At 37.4% G+C, this 18,436-nt stretch overlaps 1 protein-coding gene across 1 annotated transcript in view; it reads right to left on the bottom strand.

Annotated features, from left to right (window-relative positions):
* LOC123276004 (disks large-associated protein 5-like) overlaps positions 1-17,710 on the bottom strand; it is a 65,991-nt gene extending 48,281 nt beyond the window's left edge. The window contains exons 1-2 of the transcript XR_011505688.1: positions 16,955-17,710; positions 8,416-8,541 (exon numbers count right to left, since the gene is read on the bottom strand). The gene's annotated coding sequence lies outside the window, so the exon portion shown is untranslated. The remainder of the gene's footprint in view (positions 1-8,415; positions 8,542-16,954) is intronic.
* Between the last annotated feature and the right edge of the window lie 726 nt (positions 17,711-18,436).

The raw sequence follows: 18,436 nt of genomic DNA, 5'->3' as shown, positions 1-18,436 counted from the left end.
TTGTATAGGTTTTACACATCTTTGGTTAAGTTTATTCCTAGATATTTTAATCTTTTTGTTGAAATTGTAAATTGGGTTGTATTCTTGAGTTCTTGCTCTATTAGTTCGTTATTAGAGTATAGAAATGCCACTGATTTTTGTACATTGACTTTGTATGCTACAACTTTGCTGTAGTTGTTGATTATTTCTAAGAGTTTTCCGATGGATTCTTTAGAGTTTTCTAAACATTTTATATATAGAAATGATGTCGACTGCAAAGAGTGAAAGTTTCACTTCTTCAGTGCCTATTTGGATTCTTTTTATTTCTTTTTCCTGCCTAATTGCTCTGACCAAAACCTCTGTACTATGTTGAATAAGAGTGGAGAGAGTGGGCATCCTTGTCTTGTTCCTGTTATCAGTGGGATGGCTTTCAGTTTCCCCCATTGAGTATGATGTTGGCTGTGGGTTTGTCATATATGACCTTTACTATGTTGGGATATTTTCCTTCTATACCCATTTGATTGAGAATTTTTATCATGAATGGATGCTGGATCTTGTCAAATGCTTTCTCTGCTTCTATAGAGATGATCATGTGGTTTTTGTTCCTCCTTTTGTGTTTATATGGTGTATCACATTTACTGATTTGTGGGTGTTGAAACATTCCTGTGTCCCTGGTATGAATCCCACTTGATCATGGTGTATGATCTTCTTAATGTATGACTGTATTCAGTTTGCCAATATTTTGGTGAGGATTTTTGCATCTATGTTCATCAGCGATATTGACCTGTAATTTTCCTTCTTTGTATTGTTCTTGTCTGGTGGTGGGATCAGGGTGATGTTGGCCTCATAGAATGTGTTAGGGGTACTTCCATCTTCCTCAACTTTTTGGAATAGTTTGAGAAGAATAGGTAATAAATTGTCTTTGAATGTTTGGCAGGATTCTCCTGAGAAGCCATCTGGTCCTGGATTTTATTTTTGGAGAGGTTTTTGATTACTGTTTCACTCTTTTTACTTGTGATTGCTCTATTCAGATTCTCTGTTTATTCTTGATTCAGTTTTGGGAGGTTGTAAGAGTCTAAGAATTTACCCATTTCTTCTAGATTGTCCAGTGTGTTAGCATATAGTTTTTCATAGTATTCTCATAATCTTTGGTATTTCTGTGCTATCCATGGAAATTTCTGCTCTTTCATTTCTAATTTTATTTATTTGAGACTTCTTTCTTTTTTTCTTAGTCTCACTAAGGGTTTGTCAATTTTCTTCATCCTCTCAAAGAACCAGCTCCTTGTTTCATTGATCCTTTTCACAGTGTTTTTTGTTTCTATTTCATTTATTTCTGCACTTAATTTTTATAATTTCCCTGCTTCTCCTGAGTTTGGGCTTTGTTTCTTCTTCTTTTTCTAATTCTGTTAGGTGTAGATTAAGATAGTTTATTTGAGCTTTTTCTTGTTTGTTAACGTGGTGCTGTATTGCTATAAATTTCCCTCTTAGGACTGCTTTTACTGCATCTCATAAGAGTCAACATGCTGTTTGCATTCATGTTTGCCTCCAAATATCTTTTGATTTCTTCATTTTTCTGACGACCCTGTGGTTGTTCAGTAGCATGTTGTCTAGTCTCCACATTTTTGGTTCTTCTCCCAGCTTTTTTCTTGTAGTTGATTTTTAGTTTCATGGCATTATGGTCATAAAAGATAGTAGATATGATTTCAATCTACCTAAATTTATTAAGGTTTGCCTTGTTTCCCAATATTTGCTCTATCCCTGAGAATGTTCTATGTGTTCTTGAGAAGAATGTGTATTCTGCTGTTTTGGGATGGAAGGCTCTATATATGTCTACTACATTCATCTCATCTAGTTTTTCATTTAAGTCCAGTATCTGTTTGTTGGCTTTTTCTCTGGATGATCTATCCATTGATGTAAGTGGAGTGTTGAGGTCCCCTACTATTATTGTGTTGTTGGTAATATCTCCTTTTAGCTTTGTTAATAGTCGCTTTATGTACTTTGGTGCTCCTGTGTTGGGTGTAGACATGTTTATAAGTGTTATGTCTTCTTGGTGGTGAGTCCCTTTTATTATTATACACTGCCCCTTTGTCTCTCTTTATCAGTTTTATCTTGAAGTCTACTTTGTCTGATATAAGTATGGCATCACCTGCTTTCTTTGGTTTGCCATCGACTTGGAGTATTGTCTTCTATCTCTTCACTCTGAGCCTATGTTTGTCTCTAGAGCTGAGATATGTTTCCTGGAGGCAGCATATTGTTGGGTTTTGTTCTTTAATCCATCTTGTCACTCTGTGTCTTTTGATTGGAGAATTCAATCCATTTACATTTGGAGAGATTATTGATATACAGGGCTTAACACTACCATCTTCTCACACATTTCCTGGTTCTTCTGCATTTCCTTTGTTTCCTTCCTGTGTATTTTGGACTACCAATTTGATTAGGTAGTTTTCTCTGTTGGTTTTCTTCTTTTCCTCCTCGTTTATTGTAAAGATGTCTGTTCTGATTATTTGTTATTGGTTACCCTTAAGTTCATATAAACAATCTCATAGTTGAGATAGTCCATTTTCTGACAGCCTCCTACTTCCTTAGACTATACTGATTCCATCCCTTTACTATTTCCCTTCTAGTTATTTTGTCATATCATTTTCCAACTTGTGTTGTGAGTCTATGGATAAAAAGATGAGGTCATTTTTGTTTTGGTATTTTCTGTTTATATTATCCTTGACGTTAGAATTGTTTACTAACCTGATCTGATAGAGATATGCCACTTCTTGATCATTGCCTACCTATTCATCTCCTTGCTCAGGGTTTTGTAGCACCTTTCCTATTTCTTTTTTCAGATATGAGGGCCTTCTTGAGGATTTCTTGTAGGGGGGCACTTGTGGGAATGAACTCCCTTAGCTTTTGTTTATCTGGGAAAGTTTTTATTTCTCTGTCATATCTGAAGGAGATTTTCATTGGATAGAGTATTCTTGGCTGAAAGTTTTGTCATTCAGGATTTTGAATCGATCATTCCACTCTCTCCTAGACTGTCAGGTTTCTGCGGAGAAATCCACTGAAAGCCTGATGTGGTTCCTTTGCAAGTTATTTTCTTCTGCCCTGCTGCCTTAGTATATTTTATTTTCTTCTTTTTTTTTTTTTTTTGAGGAAGACTAGCCCTGAGCTAACTACTGCCAATCCTCCTCTTTTTGCTGAGGAAGACTTGCCCTGAGCTAACATCCGTGCCCATCTTCCTCTACTTTATATGTGGGACGCCTGCCACAGCATGGCTTGCCAAGTGGTGCCAGATCCACACCTTGAATCCAAACCAGCGAAACCTGGGCCGCCAAAGTGGAACGTGCGAACTTAACCACTGCACCACCGGGCCAGCCCTGGTTGTCTTTTCATTTTGATCCTTGTTCCCTTTTCCTTCCAGAAGCTCTTTAGTCTGACGAAGTCCCAGTTATTTCTTTTTTTCCCTTGCCTGAAGAGACATGGTATTCAAAAATATCTTTGTAAGACCCATGTCAAAGAGTCTACTGCCTATATTTTCTTCTAACAGTTTTATAGTTTCATGTCTTACCTTCAAGTAGTTGATCCATTTTGAGTTAATTTTTGTTTATGGTGAAAGATAATGGTCTACTTTCATTCTTTTGCATGTGGTTGTCCAGTTTTCCCAATGTCATTTATTGAAGAGTCTTTCCTTTCTACATTGTATGTTCTTAGCCCCCTTGTCAAAGATTAGCTGTCTGTAGATGTGTGGTTTTATTTCTGGGCTTTCTCTTCTGTTCCACTGATCTGTGTGCCTGTTTTCTTACCAGTACCATGCTGTTTTGATTACTATATCTTTGTAGTATATTTTGAAGTCAGGGATTGTGATGCCTCCAGCTTTGTTTTTTTCCTCAGAATTGCTTTAGCTATTTGAGTTCTTTTGTTCCCCCATATGAATTTTAGGATTCTTTGTTCTATTTCCATGAAGAATGTCGTTGGGATTCTGATTGGGATTGCATTGAATCTGTAGCTCACTTTAGGTAGTATGGACATTTTAACTATGTTTATCCTTCCAATCCAAGTTCATGGAATATCTTTCCATTTCTTTATGTCATCATCAATTTCTTCCAGTAATGTCATATAGTTTTCATTGTATAGGTGTTTTACCTCCTTGATTAAATTTACTCCTAGATATTTTATTCATTTTGTTGCAGTTGTAAATGAGATTGTATTCTTGAATTCTCTTAGTTCATTATTAGAGTATAGAAATGCAACTGATCTTTGTAAGTTTGTTTTGTACCCTGCATCTTTGCTGTAATTTTTGATTATTTCTAATAGACTTCCAATTCTGCTCTATTCTTGATCATTTCCTTCCTTCTGCTTGCTTTTGGTTTTGTTTGCTCCTCTTTTCTACCTTCTTAAGGTGAACAATTAGGTATTTATTTAAAATAATTTTTTCTAATATAGGTGTTAAAGCTATAAATTTTCCTCTGCATCCTCGTTTACTTCTTATCAGTTGTGAGATGTTGTTTTTGTTTCATTCATTCAAATTATTTTTAGTTTCCATTGTGATTTCTTCTTTGACATGTGGGCGGTTTAGAAGCATGTAGTTTAATTTCCAAACTTTGAGATTTTCCCACATTTCTTTCTGTTGCTTTTTAATTCAATTATGTTGTGATAGGAGAACTTTACATTATTTCAGTTCTTTTAAATATATTGAGTCATTTTATAGCCTAGCATATGGTCTCTGCCTCTATTCTACACATGTGACGTCATTCAAATTGGCAGATAAGATTGTTCATATTCATTTTTTAATCTAGTTTTTCTCTCCATTATTGGGAATGCTGTGTGACAGTTAAAAAATTATTGACTCAGGTATAATATCATTCATTCTGGCTGCTCTGTAAATACATCTGTGCTCTTTAATCACACACCTATCCTTGGATTATTTTATGGCAGAGTATCTGCTTGGCTCCTGCGTCACTCAGAGCTTCTCCAGTGCCTGATGCCAGCAGCTCTCAGTAATCAGCAGTTTCCATGTGTGTCCTCCATTGCACAGTTTCGCACTTAAGTATCTCTGGTGAGATTCCCCACGGACAGCTTTACGCAGCACACTAGGGGGTGGGCTTCTTGAAGATCCATTACCATGGCTTACTCGCAGAGTCCTTTCAATAAGTAAAGGCCTTGCCCTCTCCCACAAGGTCTGGATTTCAGTCCTGTCAAGTGGATCTCCCATGGGCTCTCAATCTCAGCCCTGTTTGGTGTTCCTTATATCTCTAGTCTTACATTCTGTAGCATTCTGTTTACTTACTTGCTAATCTCTCATTATTCTAATCCCCTTATGTTAGTCATTTATATTAACAGTTTCCTGTTCAAATTACTGTGAGGTTTCTCTTCCTTCATTGGACGCAGACTGAGAATGGCATATTAAAGACCCCAGCTATTGTTGACAATTTGTTTATATCTTAATTCTGCCAGACTTGCTTCATATATTTTGTTGTTCAGCTCTCAAATATGTTTATGTTTATAAGTGTTAAATAATTATGTAAGTTGCCAGTTTCCTCCTTATAAAATATTCCTTTTTGTCTCTAGTGGCATTTTTTGCGTCAAACAGTATTTTGCCTGATATTGATATAGCCACTCCAGCTATTTTGTTACTATTTGCATGGTGTACTTTCCTATAATTTTACTTTGAACCTATTTGTCTATTTGAATTTAAAGTTTGTCTCTTGTAAACAGCATACAGTTGTATATTGTTTTGTTTTGAGACGGACAATCTTTGCTCCCCCCCCCCCACCCAGGACGATTGGCCCTGAGCTAACAGCTGTTGCCAATCTTCCTCTTTTTGCTTGAAGAAGATTGTTGCTGAGCTAACATCTGTGCCAATCTTGCTCTGCTTTAGTGGGATGCCACTGCAGTGTGGCTGATGAGAGCTGATAGATCCCACCTGAGATCAGAACCTGCAAACCTTGGGTGACCGAAGCAGAGCACATGAACTTAACCACTGTGCCACAGAGTTGGCCCCAACCATCTCAGCTTTCAATTGGAGTACTTCATACATTTCAAATTTAATTCAACTATCGATATTGTTAACTTTTTATCTCCCATTCTGCTGTTTCCTATGTCTTATGTGCTTTTGTGCCTTTTTTACTGCTTTTTCATATCAAATATATTTTTTTCTAGAGAAACATTTTACTGGTTCTCTTAATAGCCTGAATTATTTTCTTAGTAGTTACTCAAGGGAAGACAATATACATCTTAACATAATACTATTCAGATTAATATTTACTTCCAGTAAGGTTTAGAAACTGTTTCGATATAGCTCCATTCCTCCCTGTCTTTGTGCAATTTTCATATACTACATATTTATATAGGTCCAACATTACAGTTTTTTCATTGTTTTGTGCAATCATCTTTACAATCAGTTAAAAAAAGAGAAAAATGCATTTTCAATGTCATCTGGCCTGCATTGTTTCTGAAGAGAGGTCAGCTGTCAGTTGCTTGTGGTTCCCTTGTATGTAATGAGCCCTCTTTCTCTTGCTTCTTGCAAGATTTTCTACTTGTCTTTGGCATTCAGTAGCTTGACTATGATGTGTTTATATGTGAATTTCCTTTTGTTTATCCTACTTGAAGTTTGTTGACCTTCTTGGATTTGTAGATTGGTTTCTCCTCATTTGGGGAAATGTTGGGCCATTATTTCTTCAAAGAACTTTTCTGTCCTTTTCTCTACTCTCCTTCAAAGTAACTACTATACTCCTGGAACTTCTGTCATGTGTATGCTTGCTATGCTTGATTGTTTTCCCAGCAGGTTGTGACATTCTGTTAATTTTTATTCCTTTTATCTTTGTTTCTTCAGACTGGATAATCTCCATTGACCTATGAGCAGGTTCACAAAATCTTCCTTCTAACAACTCAATTTGCTGTTGAGCTTGTCTGTGTAACTTTTCATTTCAGATATTCAACACTTTATGTCTTGAATTTCTATTATCTTCTTTTTAAAAAGTAATCTCTCTTTATTGATTCTCTATTTGATGAGCCATTGTACACATTATTTTAGTTCATCAAATATGGTTTCATTTAGATCTTTGAATATATTTATAATAGCTCCTTTTAAGTATTTTTTTCCTGAGTCCAATATCTTCACCTCCCCCAGAAACAGTTTCTGTTCACTTTTCCCCATGTATGGTTCACACTTTCCCATTTCTTTGCAGTTCCCATTTTTTATTGTTGACACCTGGATATTTTAGATAATATATTGCACCAACTCTGGATTTAGATCTACTACTCCCCCAGGAATTGATATTGTTGCTTTTGTGTACTGACTTGACTAATTCTGGAATCTGTCTCCTTTGCAACGTGGAGATGCTGATGTCTCTGACCAGTTTATTGTTATTTTTTAAATTCTTTTTTTCCTTTAAGCTTGGCTTCACAGAGTCACTTCTGGGTCAGCATATCTTAGTGGTCAGCCAATGAATGCTCAGATGTTGTCCATAAGCCCCTTGATTAGGTGAGCCTTCTACCCCTTGGCAATGGCTCTGAGTGTTGGTTGGGAAACACATTAAAATCCCTGGCTTTTACCAGACAGAGAAAGACAAACACCATATGATTTCACTCATAAGTGGAAGATAAACTAACACACAAACAGTTTAGTGTTACCAGAGGCGAAGGGTGTTGGGGGGTAGGGACAAGGCGTGAAGGGGCACATTTATATAGTGACTGACAAACGATAATGTACAACTGACATTTCACAGTGATATAAATTATTATGACCTCAATAAAATAAAAAAAAAAACAAATCCTTGGCTTTTTACTTTCTGCAGGGCCTTCTCCTGTCACCTCTTTGCATACTCAAGGCCTCGTATTCAGCCAGAGATGGACAGATGGCTAGGGTTCTCACAACTTTTATGCATAAACCAACCTTCCGGACCCCCACCAGTATGTCAAATCTTATTAAGAACTTCTCTGGCTTTCTCATTTCCAGAATTGCCTTGATTAACCTCTGGTTAGTCTCATGATATTGCACCCTCAGACCGTCTGTGTTAGCTATCCATCCCCAGTTGTTTGCACTGAGGTTCATATTCCTTTTGCACAACACCTCCAGGCATGGGGTTTTTCCATACTCCATTCCAACTCATGTCAGTATCCCAGAGCTCAAAGCTGCTGGTTTTCATAGCTTGTTCAGCTCTGGTAAAACAAAGCCAGAGGGAGATGGGAGCATCCCTAGGCTAAAACTCTGGACACTCCCAATGTCCCTTCCTGGACTTCAGTAGTTTTGCTTGAATAAATGCGTCTTGATTCGTTTATGTGTTTGCTCAATTTCCATAGAGTGAAAGTAATTGTTTTAATAATGTTATGCAGTTTCATCATTGCTTTTTGGGGAAAATTGCCAAGCTCCTCATGACACCATTCTGAGGGTCCCACTCAGTTATCTTTTTACTAATTTAAAAAATAAGAAAGAAATATACTTACACACATTTTTATCATGTCTTGTGTAGATCTAAGTTTTCATCTGACTTTATTTTCTATCTGTCTGGAGGACTTTAACATTTTTATAGTGCAGGTATGCTGTTAAATCAATTCTTTCATTTCTTATGTCTGTGAGAAAATTGGACATACACAAATTTTTACTTTTTTACGAAAATATTTTACTTTGCATAGAATTCAAGGAAATATTTTTCTTTTCAGCACTGCATGAGGATTTTGCTCAATTGCCTTCTACCTTTGTTTTCCCAAAGGAAATCTGATTTTATTCTTGTTTTTGTTCTTTACATAATGAGTCTCCTTTCTCTGCTGACTTCCTCTTTACTTCATCACTGTTTTAAAATCATGGGTTATGATCAGCCTTGGTTTATATTTCTACATTCCTATGATTACAGTTCACTGAGTTTTAATTTTAGGTCTATAATTTTCATCAATTTTGGAAAATTGTTTACCATATTCTTCAAATAATTTTTCAGTCCCCTCCTCTTTCTTCATTCTTTGGGAGCTTTAATGATAATATTAGGTCACTGAAAGTTGTCTCACAGCTCACTGATAAGTTTACAGTCTTTTCATTCTGTTTCTTTTTGATTAGTATACCTTCAACCTGAATAATCTTTTCTCTGCAGTACCTAATCAGTTGTTAATTTCCCCAATGTATTTTACATTTCAGGCATTGTAGTTTTCATTTCCATATGTTTAATTTGGGTTTTTAAAAATCTCCCATGACTCTCTTAACATGCTCATATTTTGCTCTATCTTTGTCACCATATGAAACATAGGTATAACTATTTTAATAACCTGTCTACTAATTCTATATCTGAGTCAGTTTTAAATATTGATTTTTCTCCTGATCATGTATCACATTTTCCTGCTTCTTTGCAGGTGGTATAACTTGGAAAGTGTTTGATCCTTTCAAGGTGCATTTTTAAGCTTTGTTAGGCAAGACCGGAGTAGCTTATAAAAGGTTAAGGGCTTTTTTATGTCATAGGTCTAATTTTTCCTCTCTATTAAGCCAGTCTCCTTTTGCATACTTTACCCAATATTCCATATATTATGGAGGTTTTCCACAGTGGCTATTGGTTCATTACTTTTGGAGAAATACTAGGGTTCACCTTGACTGTTTATGCAGTCAGGGATCTTAGTCTTGAGCAGTTGACTAATGTCTGAACACTGTCATTTCACACATATTTTTTATATTTTTAAATTGTTTGAGGTGAAAGAGTGCCTGCTATCCTTGTTACTCCATCATAGGGGAGGAAGGGTCTGAAACTATAACTTAACCCATCTCAATCACGTGTTTGTAAGAAGGAAATAAAGGAGAGATATTTAGGGGCCTCCATCGCAAGGTCACCAAGACCTAGGCCCTGACTGAGAAATATTTGGTTGATAAGCTAGATCCAAAACATTCACTTTTTGTGATTACACTTTGTGTGTGTGTGAGGCAAAAACATGGAAACTGCAGGAATTATCTAAAATCGTCCAGTTATCATAATCATAGGGGAAATATGGTAAGAAATGAGAATATGAGTATGTATAAACATAAAAATGGTAATAACAAAATGTAAGTCAACTTTTTTCCAATTTACTATTTTTAAACAATATTTTTGCGTATTGTTTCTACTAGACAAGAATTAAGATGCTTTCAAATATCTGACAAAGATTTATGATTTTAACCATATGCTTTACAGTACTCAATTAATTTTGCAAATGATTAAATGTGTGGCAGTATTTAATTAGTTAAATCCATAAAATTCTCTTTATTTATGTCAAATGTAGGTATTCAGAATATTCCTATCTGATAGAAAGTTTTATGATGATAGAAAACTTCTTTATCTGTAAAGTCCAATACACGTGGCTAGTGAACACTTGGTTATGGCTAGTACCCGTGAAGGATTCAATTTTTAATTTTATTTAATTTTAATCAATTAAATTTAAATAGCCACAAGTAGCTAGTTGCTATTGTATCTGACAGTGCAAATCTAGGGGATGTTGATAGTTTAATGAAATGACAATTATTTGACAATTATAACTTTAGGCATGGTACATTAAACAAATAAAACTATTAGTGGATATTTCTCACCCTGCTTTAAAACCTTCACACATTAAAGAATCTGCACTATTGTTAAGTTTGCTGGTAAGTATTGAAACACGGCTAAGCAGCCACATGGCATTTTATACTCTTGTAGAATGGCCCTGAGCTCCAGCATACTATTGGCCAAGAACACATGATACCTGATTTTCACTGAGGGGCTCATTTAGAGATGCTCCCTTTATGTGGGACTCAGCAGTACTACCAGGATGAGAAGTGCTCAAAGGAATTGGGCTGGGGCAGGTACCCAGGTAATCTGTTGGCTTCAAACAAAGTATAAATGGAAACACTAGTCTGTCAGATGAATTTGGGAAAGTGGTTAACACTCTAATATTAAAATCACAAGAAAGGAAATGAAATGAAAAAAACAGCCCTATGGGTTAGCAATCAAGTTGTATGTATATATTTTTTTTTATTTTTTTGGTGAGGAAGATTGGCCCTGAGCTATCATCTGTTGCCAATCTTCCTCTTTCTGCTTGAGGAAGTTTGTCGCTGAGCGAATACCTGTGCCAATCTTCCTCTATTTTGTATGTGGGATGCTCACCACAGCATGCTGTGATGAGCAGTGTATAGGTCCATACCCAGGATCTGAACCTGTGAATTCTGGGCCACAAAAGTGGAGCATGCGAGCTTAACCACCAGGCCTGCACCTCTAACTTTTAATGAACATGTAATGGCGATAAAAATTTAAGACTATTAAATTCTTAATTTTGAGTATTAATGTATAAAATCAATATTAATACCAATTTTGAATATTTGTACAAAACTTCTGATTAAAATATTCACAAGAAAAACTGAGCAGTTTTTCAAGAGAATAATATGCCATGGCCAAGCATGTTATATTCTGCCTCAAGTGTTATATGCAGTTTTATTCATTGTTATATGTGGTTTTATTGCACTGTCCTCCTCAGCTGTCTGGCTATTCGGTGTCTGGTTATTAAGGAATTCTTAATCCCCTAAATATGCCAGCTACCTTGTCACTAACGTATATTTAGGAAGACCAAAGCTGCTCTCTACTTTGTGTCCACTTGGTGAGTGAAAGCCAAGGGGGAGGGAAGAAGCCCAGGGCAGAGAACCTCGAGCACCACCGCAGTGCATCCCCCTGAGTGACACTCATTCTGGTAGTTCCTCTAGAGCCGTTAACTGAGGATCAGCAGTTTTTTTCATAAAGGGCCAGATAATAAATATTTTTGTAGTTACTCAGCTCTGCTGTTGTAGCTGGAAAGCCGCCATTGACAATATATAAACGAATGGGTGTGGCTGTATTCCAATCAAATTATGTTACCACTTGGTTTAAATTAATAGATAAAAAGAAGCTCTGAGAGATCTCCTTAGTTTGTGTCTGCCAGGTGTAAGAATTTTGGAGGGGAAGAATGAATTTTTAAAATTTCTTTAAAAAAGGACTAAATGCATAAAGCAAAAATAATAATGATGCATTGTATGATGTACATTATAGGCAGAAGTGAGCTGTATGATAAAAATAATCCAGAGGATAGGCAGGTGAAAGGTAAATATACTGTTGAACATTACCTTATATGCTAGGCAGTATAACAGTATTTGAGGATGGACTGGGGTAAATACTGGAAACCATAGAATAATCTCAAAAAATAAAATAAAGGGGTATATCTGATAAGTCGAAGTGGAAATACAAAAGAAAAAATTCAATTTAAGACAAGGCAAGAAAGTGGGAAAAGGAAATAAGCAGTGGATAGGCAGACAGGAAAAAAGGCACCAGTGGTACAGAGAGACATAAATGCATAGATATGTGGTTATTGGACCAGCATTAGAACGAGCTATGAACTTGATAGCATTGCAGATTCATGGGCTCCACCGAACATACTGGTGATGGGTCCAGAAAAGTATGGCTTAACAAGCTCTCCGGCTGACTCTTCTACAAGTTAAAGTTTTAGAACTGCTGATATAGATAATTACATCAATTGTAAATTGTCTAATGATTACATTTAGAGATTGTCAGACTGGGTTTAAGAAAGAAAGGACAATACTACACATTTTAATATATATATTCACATTTACACAATATATACATTTTAAAGAAAAATAGGTCAAAAGTAAAAGGATAGACAGAGAATATCATGGAAACACTAATCCAAAGAAAGCTGTAGTGGCTGTGATAATACCAGACAAAGGAGACTTCAGAACAAGGAATATTACCAGAGTCAGAAAGCCATTTCATAATGAAAAAGTATCCAATTCCTCAAGCCCACATTCACAAGTGTGAATGTACATAATAATAGCTTCAAAACATAGGAAACAAACAGAAGTGAAAAGTAATAGGAAAAAAATAAAATGGTAAAGATGCTTCAACACACTTCTCTCAGTAAATAGATAGCAAATCAGTAATAGCAAAGAAGAAAACCCTACCAAACAAATAGACTTAATTATCAATTATAGAAAACTCCACCCAACAATAGAACACCTGTTCTCTTAAGTGCATGAGGAACAGTCACCAGGTTAGACCATATGTTGGGAAACAAAACTCTAGTCTCATAAATTAGAAATATCCAATCACACAGAGTGTATTCTTAGACCAAAATGGAATTATTAAAATCAGTAACAGAAATATCTGGGAAATGTTTGGAAATTAGGCAATACATATTTATATAACCCATGAGTCCAAGAAGAAATTTCAAATGGAACTTAAAATATGTTGACCTGAATAATAATGAAGATAGAACATGTCAAAATTTGTGACATTCAGGTTAAAAATGAGTTTAGAGGGAATGGCTAAAATTCAAAAGTCTGATAATAAGAAGGATGATAAAGATGTGGAGTCAATGGAGCAGTCATAAATTAATAGTGGGAATATAAAACAGTTTTAAAAATTGGAAAACAGCTTGTCAATTCCTCCTAAAGTCAAACATACAACTACCTTACTTCCTAACAATTTTACACCTAGGTATTTACCTAAGAGAAATAAAAACTTAGACTCATTCAGATACTCTCACAGAAATGTTTATAGCAGCTTTATTCATAATAGCCCCAAACTGGAACAACTCAAATGTCTGTTGACAGGAGAAAGGATAAATGAATTATAATATATCCATATAATGGAATACTACTCAGCTATATATTGGATTGAACTGATACATGAAACAACATGGATGAATCTCAAAGTAATTATGCTGAGTGGAAGAAACAAGACAAAAAAGAAAACATACTGTTTGATTACATTTATATACATTTCTAGAAATTGCAAACTAATTTATGGTCACAGAAAGCAGATCAGTGGTTGTCTGGAGGCAGAGGGGGAGGAGGCTGGGAGGTGGGAGGGATTACAAAGGCTTTGGGAGTGATGGATTTGTTCATGATCTTGACTGTAGTCATGGTTTCATGGATGTATACACATTTCAAAATGAATCCATTTGTAACTATATGTGGCGATGGATATTTATTAGACTTAGTGTGATCAGTTCTCAATATATACAAATATTGAATCATTATGTTGTACACCTGAAACTAATAGAATGTTATAGGTCTATTATATCAAAATTTTAAATAAATGAATCCAAGTGTATACTTTAAATATGTGCTGTGTTCTATATCAATACAGATGTTATTAAAAACATGGTATTATAGTTTTATATAAAGATAGATGCAATATATATGGCAGCTGCAATATAGAAGATGGGGCTATAAATTGCAAGGTTCTTACACTTGACGAGTAAGAGCAGAGTTCAATATTAACTCTAAGTAGATTCTGAATAGTTAAGAATATATATTATAATACAGACCGTGACCACTAAAAATGATCACAAAGTATAGCAAAGAAGCAAATTAACATGGAATTTTAAATAAATACTTAATTAACCCAAGAAGACAAAACAGAGAAATATGGGAACAAAAGCCAGATGGAAAAGACAGAAAATAATAAAATGGATGATCTTAATCTAACTGTATCAATAATTACATTAAATGTAAATGGACTAAACACTCCAAATGAAATAAAGACATTGTCACAAGGGATAGAAAAATAAGAGGGTTTGATAAACTAAGGGATGTCTTCAATCCTGAAGTTCTTTATGTTAAATCCTATGCCACATAGTTTTCTTATTTTAACAAATATTTTGAATGGCTGCATAGCACTCAAACTTACAGTTATAATAGATTTAATCATCTCCAGCTGACTAGGTTTCTGTACACTAGGTTGGACAACATATCTAAGGTCTTTTCTGTTCTTCATCTCTGATAACTTAAACAGCTTATGTTTTTATTCTCTTTTATGGCCATTAACAATCCCTCACTGAACACTTTTGCGGTTCCTGATTTAGAGAATACTCGATATATGATGATGCAGAGTTATACTAAGGTCATTCAATTTCAGCACCTCCTAGTCAGCAATAAAATATTCATTGTACTCATCATTCAGAAATTCCTTACCAAGAACCATGATCCATATATTACAATCACTAATTCATATTGCTATTCAATTCCAAAAACCTCACAGAGCATTGGATCTCCGCCTCCAGAGACCGTTCATTGCTGGGCTTTATCACATTTATCCAGAAAACTCATGTCTGTGAGAATGTCAGTCTTTCCCTGCTTGGCCAAATGGGATCTCCATCTCTCATGCAACTACAGTCCTGACACGGGAAGCTCAAATCATTTCTTTACAGGACTTAATTTCTTCCTTCCTCCATTATAGCTCTTAATATTACTAAGTTGAGCACATAGGAGAGAATAATCTGGTCAGTGAATACGTAAACACTGGCTAGAAGAGACTGGGCTAGAAGAGATATGAGTATCTTCAATACGCAGTTTTTGACAGCCAAAACTAGAAACACAAAAATCTAAGAGGGAACAGGTTAATTAATTTGGTCCTGCTATGTGATGGCATGTACAGGATTATTAATCAGGATGATACTGGTCCCAGTGTAAAGTACGCACTCATAACTGGGGAAAGGTATCCAGTTGAAACTTAAGACATAGATTCTGTTCTCAGATTTTCTAAATGTAACTGCTCTTAGAGTTCATGACATATTAGTGTCTTGGGGTTTTCATCAGTAGAGGCAAGAGTATGAAGATCACTTCTTAAGCATGAATATCTTAGAGAAATATCATCTACATAAAAACTTAATAATATGTTGTAATCCTGTATAAATATGTTAGCTATTTTTATTGAAGAACATTGCATGTCCCCCAACTGGGTATTATAAAAGAAAGAATTTGCCTTTTTAGGATAAAATTGTGCTTATCAGCCCTGCTCTGATAATGCTCACAAAAAAAAAAGGGGGGCGGAAAATCAGGACTTTTACTTGAGAATGCATTTTTAATTTATAAATCAAGAGCTTCTAGGAAAGAGGAAATTTCCCTCCCACCGAAACGGAGCAGAAACAAAGAGACATTTGTGAATTATAACCTGCCCAAAAAATCCGATGTGATCGAGCGTCTCATACAGTGAGAACATTAGTAAGACTGACAGTGCCCTTAAGCAGCAACAAAAGGCATGTGGGTAAATAAAATGATTCCTTATTTTCTTCTATTTCAGTTAGTATTTGGACATGTTTTTGGGAAGACAACTAAAAATCAGATGTTAATGCAAAGTTTTATTAAACTTTTCTTCTACCAATAATTTAAAATCAATGATTTCATGAAAGAAAATCAACCATCCTCAATGTTGACTTTTGTGTGTAAACCAATTCTTTTCCCTCATCAAGGTTCTTCTTTTGGGGATGGCAGGACTGAGGAGGAAGTCAGGAGGCACGAGGCTGTTCTTGGGGCACAGAATGACTTCCTTACATGTAGGACACTATCCAGGTCCACACCCGCCCTGCTCATACACAGATGGCAGGAGGACAGAGCCTGGACTACGGGAATAGGTCTACAGCACGTTCCTGGGGTCCCAGCTCTGGGAACCCCGAGGCTCTGAGACAGTAGCTGCCCCTCAGAGCTCCCAAGTAGAGAACTCCCCAGGCTTTCCCAAACTAACCTCGGTGCCCCCTGGCTGGAAATCTTCTTTAGGGCTCAATGTCCTACTTCCCTCTTGCAGCCAAGTAGCTGTGAGGAGAGAAGAGGAGGAAGCGCCAGGGAGCCCAGAGCCACCAGACAGTGACGCCACAGAGCCACAGCCATCACACCCGCACAGGTGAAGGACATGCACCAAATCCCCGTCACCCCAGCACAGCCACGCACCTGTCACAGCCTCGCAGCCTCACCCACGGCACGGAGGCGCATCCCACCGCTCACTCGCGTCTCTCACACACACCCCGCCACACGCTGCCCGTGTGTCCCCACAGACACACACCGTCCTCCGCCGTTCAGGCCCCAGAGTCCCGTGAGGACTGGCGTCCCTACTACCGGCCTCCACGCTGTGAGCGCTTCCACTGCCACCCCTCCTGGTTCACGTCGGGCTCCGAATTGACTCGCTTCACAGGATTCCCGCATCCTGTGCTAACACATCCACAAATGAGCTCCACTCACCTTGCGAAGAGGGAGAACCGCGCGAATACGGAATGGAAGCCGAAGAGCTGGAGTGACCGCTGCCCTCTGGGAAGTGTCGCTCCAACCTGAACATCTCCGGGCGCCGCGGCTCGTCAGAAAGGCCGCCGAAGCGCGGAAGTCCCGGTGGAACGGCAGCGCGAGAACCGCCCGGAGCCGGGCCCGAGCGCAGGTGTCTCCGCCAGGAGCGCGACGCGAGGGCGCGTGCGCGGGCACGGAGCCTGCGCGGAGGCCGCTGGTGCGCGTGCTCGGTCCAGAGGCGCCGCTGCGCCGGGGAGGCAGAGCAGGGTGGCCTGGCGCCGGCTCCGAGCGTCCGGCCTGTGCGCGCAGAGCCGCGCGGGAGGGTCGGCGGGGCGGCCCCGGGGCGAGAGCGCACGGCGGGTGTGAGCTCTGAGGGCGGGGCCCCGGGCGAGTCCCCTCAGGCGGCTGCAGCCTGGGGACAGCACGTGGGGCAAGTAACTCCTGATACCGCCTGGGATGAGCTGGTTTATTCAGTGTCTGTTAGCTGCGTTTAAAAGGTGTGAAGGAGTGAAGTAATGCATATTTACGTAATTCTCTAGGCTAAGCTATAATAGTCAAAATGGAATGAATAATTAAATGTAAAAGCGATCTGGAGATACATCTGCATATGTTTTTGTAATATTAAGTTAGGGACAGATTTTCCAACCATAACTGAAGAGAGAAATGCTAAAGGAATACTGAGATTTGACTTGATAATTATGTGTAAACATCTGAATCATCTAAATGACAATTAATGAAATAAAAATTGATGCAAGACAAAAATTCAATAACTTAACACATATAATGAACAGACAGATAATCTCAAGGCACTGTGTTTTTGTCGCTCAAAATAATGGTCACTAGTCTAAGAGGAGAGTAGCAATAACTATAGAAATATAAATTATGCAAATTATCAGCATTACATGATGATAGTTGAAAATACAAATTACCATTAGTAATAAACATTATCATCAAATACATCAGAATCAGAATTACTTGACCTTTTAGGAATTGATCCTGCTCTCCATAATGAGTAACTAAGAAAATATGGGTCATTTTTTTCCCTTAACTCTGTTTATGCTCCTGAATCTCCTGATGCATTTTATTGCTCCATCTTTTGCATAATTATTTTTTGTAGCTTCTTTCTCTTCAGCTGAGATATCTCCTATATTCTCTTTACACTATTCCATAAATGATCCCAATTTCTTCCTAGGCATCATTGGTGAATTCCATGCTTGTGATGACAATGTAGTGATAAATTATCCATGTGTTTTTTCCTCCAGTTTTGTCTATTCCTCAAGTGACTCTCCTGGATGTAGCAATAGGCCAGTAGCGATGCATGACGTTTTGGTCAGGTCAGGCAGTGAGAAGGAAAGAAAATCTAAACTCTCTCTTTGAGATTTTCAATGCAAGATCTGGGTGGAAGCTGACAAATAATTTGGAAGTACCCACGATTAGTCAGTA

The sequence above is a fragment of the Equus asinus genome, chromosome 9 (genome assembly GCF_041296235.1).
Source record: "Equus asinus isolate D_3611 breed Donkey chromosome 9, EquAss-T2T_v2, whole genome shotgun sequence".
NCBI classification, from domain to species: domain Eukaryota; kingdom Metazoa; phylum Chordata; class Mammalia; order Perissodactyla; family Equidae; genus Equus; species Equus asinus.
The sequence above is the reverse complement of the archived record's forward strand: the minus strand, read 5'-3'. Positions and strand labels throughout refer to the sequence as shown.